Raw genomic sequence first — 6935 nt, forward strand, 5'->3', positions numbered from 1 at the left:
AATTGCAGCGATGCGTGCGCGTGCCTAACGCGTACACATGGAATGGAGTTCTAAACGATTACGCGCAGCATGGACGATGCGTACGCGTGACAAGGAAATTCGCCAAATGACGTGTGATGAGCGGATAATTTATACGCTTTTTGGCATTGTTTTTAATATATTTTTAGTAGGATCTAGTTACTTTTAGGGATGTTTTTATTAGTTTTTATGCTAAATTCACATTTCTGGACTTTACTGTGAGTTTGTGTGATTTTCTGTGATTTCAGGTATTTTCTGGCTGAAATTGAGGGACTTGAGCAAAAATCAGATTCAGAGGTTGAAGAAGGACTGCAAATGCTGTTGGATTCTGACCTCCCTGCACTCAAAGTGGATTTTCTGGAGCTAAAGAACTCCAAATGGTGCGCTCTCAATTGCGTTGGAAAGTAGACATTCAGGGCTTTCCAGCAATATATAATAGTCCATACTTTGATTAAGGATAGATGACGTAAACTGGCGAACGCCAGTTCCATGCTGCATTCTGGAGTCAAACGCCAGAAACAGGTTGCAAAGTGGAGTTAAACGCCAGAAACAGGTTACAAACTGGCGTTCAACTCCAAGAAAGACCTTTACACATGTAAAGCTCAATGCTCAGCCCAAGCACACACCAAGTGGGCCTCGGAAGTAGATTTCTGCATTATTTACTCATTTCTGTAAACCCTAGTAACTAGTTTAGTATAAATAGGACTTTTTACTATTATATTTACATCTTTGGATTATCTTTTGATCTATAGATCACGTTTTGGGGGCTGGCCATTCGGCCATGCCTGAACCTTCATCACTTATGTATTTTCGAAGGTAGAGTTTCTACACACCATAGATTAAGGTGTGGAGCTCTGCTGTTCCTCAAAGATTAATGCAAAGTACTACTATTTTTCTATTCAATTCAAGCTTATTCATATTCTAAGATATCCTTTCGCACCCAGGAACATGATGGATGTGATGATTATGTGACACTCATCATCATTCTCACTTATGAATGCGTGCCTGACAAACACTTCTGTTCTACATGCAGGCAAGCTAGAATGAATATCTCTTAGATATCTAATACAGAGGACCGAGTCCGAGTTATTAGTGTCTTCGTGGTATAAGTTAGAACCCATGGATGGCCATTCTTGAGATCCGGAAAGTCTAAACCTTGTCTGTGGTATTCCGAGTAGGATCTGGGAAGGGATGGGTGTGATGAGCTTCAAACTCGCGAGTTCTGGGCATAGTGACAGACGCAAAAGGATAGTAAATCCTATTCCAGTATGATCTAGAACCGACAGATGATTAGCCCTGCAGTGACAGTGCATTGGACCATTTTCACAGAGAGGATGGGATGTAGCCATTGACAACGGTGATGCCCTACATAAAGCTTGCCATGGAAAGGAGTAGGAAGGATTGGATGAACACAGCAGGAAAGCAGAGGTTCAGAGGGACGAAAGCATCTCTATACGCTTATCTGAAACTCTCACCAATGAATTACATAAGTATCTCTATCCTATTTTAATTATCTTTTAATACACTATAATCTCTTAATACATTTGAATCCGCCTGATTGAGATTTACAAGGTGACCATAGCTTGCTTCAAGCCAACAATCTCCGTGGGATCGACCCTTACTCACGTAAGGTTTATTACTTGGACGACCCAGTGCACTTGCTGCTTAGTTGTATCGAAGTTGTGAATGAAAAAGAATTTGAAATTAAGAACGTGCGTACTGAGTTTTTGGCACCGTTGTCGGGGATCACAATTTCGTGCACCAAGTTTTTGGCGCTGTTGCCAGGGAGGGAATGATCACGATTTCGCACACCAAGTTTTTGGCGCCGTTGCCGGGGATCAAAAACTTCGTGCACCAAGTTTTTGGCGCCGTTGCCGAGGATCACAATTTCGCACACCAAGTTTTTGGCGCCGTTGCCGGGGATTGTTCGAGTTTGGACAACTAACCGTTCATCTTGTTGCTCAGATTAGGTAACTTTATTTTAATTTTAACCTTTTTATTTTTATTATTCTTATTTTCGAAAAAATCAAAAAAATATATTTTTTTTTATTCAAAATTTTTAAGAATGAATTCTAGAGTTTCATGAAGCATGTTGAAGCCTGGCTGGCTGTAAAGCCATGTCTAATTTCTTATGGACTGAGGCTTCCAAACCATCATCACAAGAGCAAGCTAGCTGTTCCTAATCCATCTGCTGCTGTATGACTGATTTGTATTCTAAAGCTTGGCTGGCCATTGACCATGTCTAGTGTTTTGGACCGGAGCTTTCACTGAAAGCTTGGCTGGCTAGTCAGCCATGTCTAATTCCTGGACTGGAGCTTTAGACTAATATTGCAAGATTCCTGGAATTCATATTAGAAATTTTGAAATCCTTATTTTTTTCTTTTTCAAATAATTTTCGAAAAATACCAAAAAAAATTTAAAAAATCATAAAATCAAAAATATTTTTGTGTTTCTTGTTTGAGTCTTGAGTCAATTTTTAAGTGTGGTGTCAATTGCATGTTTTTATTCTTCTTGCATTTTTTCGAAAGTGTGTTCATATGTTCTTCATGATCTTCAAGTTGTTCTTGGTAAGTCTTCTTGTTTGATCTTTAAAATTTCTTGTTTTGTGTCTTTTGTTGTTTTTCATATGCATTTTCAATTTGTTAGTGTCTATACATGAAAAAATCTTTAAGTTTGGTGTCTTGCATGTTTTTCTTTTCTTAAAAATTTTTCAAAAATAAGTTCTTGGTGTTCATCTTGACATTCATAGTGTTCTTGCATGCATTGTGTGTTTTGATTCATAATTTTTATGTTATGTGTTATTTTTCATGTTTTTCTCTTTCCTCATTAAAAATTCAAAAATAAAAAAAAATATCCTTCCCTTTTTCTCTCATAAATTTTCAAAAATTTGAGTTGACTTTTTCAAAATCTTTTAAAAATTTAGTTGTTTCTTATGAGTCAAATCAAATTTTCAATTTAAAAACCTTATCTTTTTCAAAATCTTTTTCAAAAATCAAATCTTTTTCATTTTTCTTATTTATTTTCGAAAATTTTAAAAATATTTTTCAAAAATCTTTTTCTTAATTTTATCTCATAATTTTCGAAAATATTATCAACAATTAAGGTTTTGATTCAAAAATTTCAAGTTTGTTACTTTCTTGTTAAGAAAGATTCAAACTTTAAGTTCTAGGATCATATCTTGTGATTACTTGTGAGTCAAGTCATTAATTTTGATTTTAAAATTCAAATCTTTTTCAAAACTAATTTTAATCATATCTTTCTATCATATCTTTTTAAATCTTATCTTTTTTAAAAATTTGATTTTAAAATATCTCTTCTAACTTCTTATTTTCTTATCTTTTCAAAATTGATTTCTAATTCTTTTTCAACTAACTAATTAACTTTTTGTTTGTTTCTTATCTTATTCAAAACCACCTAACTACTCTTCCCTCTCTAATTTTCGAAAATACCTCCCACTTTTTCAAAAATTCTTTTTAATTAATTAATTATTTTAAATTTTAATTTTAATTTTATTTCCCCTTTAATTTTCGAAAATCATCAACTCCTTTTCAAAAATTATTTTCGAAAACTTCTCTCTCTCATCTCCTTCTATTTATTTAATTACTTACTAACACTTCTCTTCATCTCATATCTCTGCTCCTATCCTCACCCTTGTGTTTGGATTATCCATTCTTCTTCACTCTAATTCCCTTTCTTCTTCTACTAACAATAAGGAACCTCTTTACTGTAACATAGAGGATTCCTCTTCTTTTCTTATTCTCTTCTCTTTCATATGAGCAGGAACAAGGAAAAGGGCATTCTTGTTGAAGCTGATCCAGAACCTGAAAGGACTCTGAAGAAAAAACTAAGAGAAGCTAAATTACAACAATCCAGAGACAACCTTACTGAAATTTTCGAACAAGAAAAGGAGATGGCAGACGCACCTAACAACAATAATGCAAGGAGGATGCTTGGTGATTATACTACACCTACTTCCAAGTTTGATGGAAGAAGCATCTCAATCCTTACCATTGGAGCAAACAATTTTGAGCTGAAACCTCAATTAGTTGCTCTAATGCAACAGAACTACAAATTCCATGGACTTCCATCAGAAGATTCCTATCAATTTTTAACTGAGTTCCTGCAGATCTGTGAGACTGTTACGACTAATAGAGTAGATCCTGAAGTCTACAGGCTCATGCTTTTCCCTTTTGCTGTAAGAGACAGAGCTAGAACATGGTTGGACTCACAACCTAAAGATAGCCTGAACTCTTGGGATAAGCTGGTCACGGCCTTCTTGGCTAAGTTCTTTCCTCCTCAAAAACTGAGCAAGCTTAGAGTGGATGTTCAGACCTTCAAGCAAAAAGATGGTGAATCCCTCTATGAAGCTTGGGAAAGATACAAGTAGATTACCAAAAGGTGTCTTCCTGACATGCTTTCAGAATGGACCATTCTGGATATATTCTATTATGGTCTGTCTGAGTTCTCAAAGATGTCATTGGACCATTCTGCAGGTGGATCCATTCACCTAAAGAAAACGCCTGCAAAAGCTCAAGAACTTATTGACATGGTTGTAAATAATCAATTCATGTATACTTCTGAGAGAAATTCCATGAATAATGGGACGCCTCAGAAGAAGGGAGTTCTTGAAATTGATGCTCTGAATACCATATTGGCTCAGAACAAAGTGTTGACTCAGGAAGTCAACATGATTTCCCAAAGTCTGAATGGATGGCAAAATGCATCCAACAGTACTAAAGAGGCATCTTCTGAAGAAGAAGCTTATGATCCTGATAACCCTGCAATAGTAGAGGTAAATTACATGGGTGAACCTTATGGGAACACCTATAATTAATCATGGAGAAATCATCCAAATTTCTCATGGAAGGATCAACAAAAGCCTCAACAAGGCTTGAATAATGGTGGAAGAAACAGGCTCAGCAATAGCAAGCCTTTCCCATCATCTTCTCAGTAACAGACAGAGAACTCTGAACAAAATACCTCTAATTTAGCAAACTTAGTCTCTGATCTGTCCAAGGCCACTCTAAGTTTCATGAGTGAAACAATGTCCTCCATAAGAAATTTGGAGGCACAAGTGGGCTAGCTGAGTAAGAAAATCACTGAAACACCTCCTAGTACTCTCCCAAGCAATACAGAAGAGAATCCAAAGAGAGAGTGCAAGGCCATTGATATAACAATCATGGCCGAACCCACAAGAGAGGAAGAGGACGTGAATCCCAGTGAAGAAGACCTCCTGGGACGTCCAGTGATCAACAAGGAGTTTCCCTTTGAGGAACCAAAGGACTCTGAGGCTCATCTGGAGACTATAGAGATCCCATTAAACCTCCTTATGCCATTCATAAGCTCTGATGAATATTCTTCTTCTGAAGAGAATGAGGATGTTACTGAAGAGCAAGTTGCCAAGTACCTTGGCGCAATCATGAAGCTAAATGCCAAATTATTTGGTAATGAGACTTGGGAAGATGAACCTCCCTTGCTCATCAATGAACTAAGTGATCTGGATCAACTGACATTGCCTCAGAAGAAACAAGATCCTAGAAAGTTCTTAATACCTTGTACCATAGGCACCATGACCTTTGAAAAGGCTCTGTGTGACCTTGGGTCAGGGATAAACCTCATGCCACTCTCTGTAATAGAGAAACTGGGAATCTTTGAGGTGCAAGCTGCCAGAATCTCATTAGAAATGGCAGACAACTCAAGAAAACAGGCTTATGGACAAGTAGAAGACGTGCTAGTAAAGGTTGAAGGCCTTTACATCCTGATGACATGTCACCATGTCATGTTTTTCTATGCTTTTTCATTTGTTTTCAATAGGTTTTATGCACTTTCTTGAGCCATAAGCAAGCCAATTGGGTAGATTTTCATGTTTCCTTTGATTTAATCAACCATGTGTGAATTCATGCTATTTCATGAGGTTTTATGCTATAATTATCACATATTATGAAAGAATGAATATCTCATGATTTTGAACATAGCTTTGATGTGTTTGGTTGATTAATGATAGGTGAAGAAAGCTTGGAGAAAGGTTGAAGCAAGAAGGAATGGCTAGGAGTAAAGAGAGGACAATGGAATAAGTGAAAATGAACCAGGAAGCAAAAAGTTGGACCAAAAGTTAGCCTCAAACTTTTGCACAAACTTTTGGGTGAAAAGTTAGCCCCAACGTTAGCCCCTAACTTTTGGGCTAACGTTGGCACATGAAAGTTACTCCCTGGGCACCAAAAGTTTGCGCCAACGTTAGCCCCTAACTTTGTGGCTAACGTTGGCATGAGAAAAACACCCCCTGGCCACCAAAAGTTTGTGCCAACGTTAGCCTCTAACTTTTGGGCTAACGTTGGCACATGAACAATACAAAGGGGGAGCAAAAGTTTGCGCCAACGTTAGCCCCTAACTTTTGGGCTAACGTTGGCGCCATAAGTGTGCAAGGGGTATACTTCCAACAAGAATAACTTGAGCTACAGAGCTCCAAATGAGGTGATTCAAAAAGCAATGGAAAGTAGGAATCGAGAGCTTTCCAAGCATATATGGCACTGCATGGTGGACACTAAAATTGAGGGAGAAAACTGCCCCGCAATGTGCATAAACGAACATGGTGGCAACCTGCAGTGAGGTCAACTGACCTCTGCACCTTCAACGGAGTATAACTCGAGCTGTAGAGCTCCAATTGATACGCTCCTAACGGCATTGGAAAGTAGACATCCAGGGCTTTCCAACAATGTATAATAGTATGGGGTGGACAATACGTTTGAGCCTCCAGAACTGGCGTTTTCGCCAACGTTTGAGGCAAACTTTACCTCAAACGCTGCACACCAAAGCCAGCGACCATGCCCTCTTCAAATGATCATAACTTGAGTTGTAGATGTCCAATTGAAGTGATTCCAAGTGGGTTAGAAAGCTGACATTCAGAGCTTTCCAACCAT

At 37.8% G+C, this 6935-nt stretch overlaps 1 non-coding gene across 1 annotated transcript; it reads right to left on the reverse strand.

Annotated features, from left to right (window-relative positions):
- Positions 1-4327: 4327 nt before the first annotated feature.
- Positions 4328-4435, reverse strand: LOC112773849 (small nucleolar RNA R71). The gene has a single exon (XR_003188375.1). It is a non-coding gene; the product is annotated as a small nucleolar RNA R71 (small nucleolar RNA).
- Positions 4436-6935: the final 2500 nt, after the last annotated feature.

Source organism: Arachis hypogaea, chromosome 18, assembly GCF_003086295.3.
Source record: "Arachis hypogaea cultivar Tifrunner chromosome 18, arahy.Tifrunner.gnm2.J5K5, whole genome shotgun sequence".
NCBI classification, from domain to species: Eukaryota; Viridiplantae; Streptophyta; class Magnoliopsida; order Fabales; family Fabaceae; genus Arachis; species Arachis hypogaea.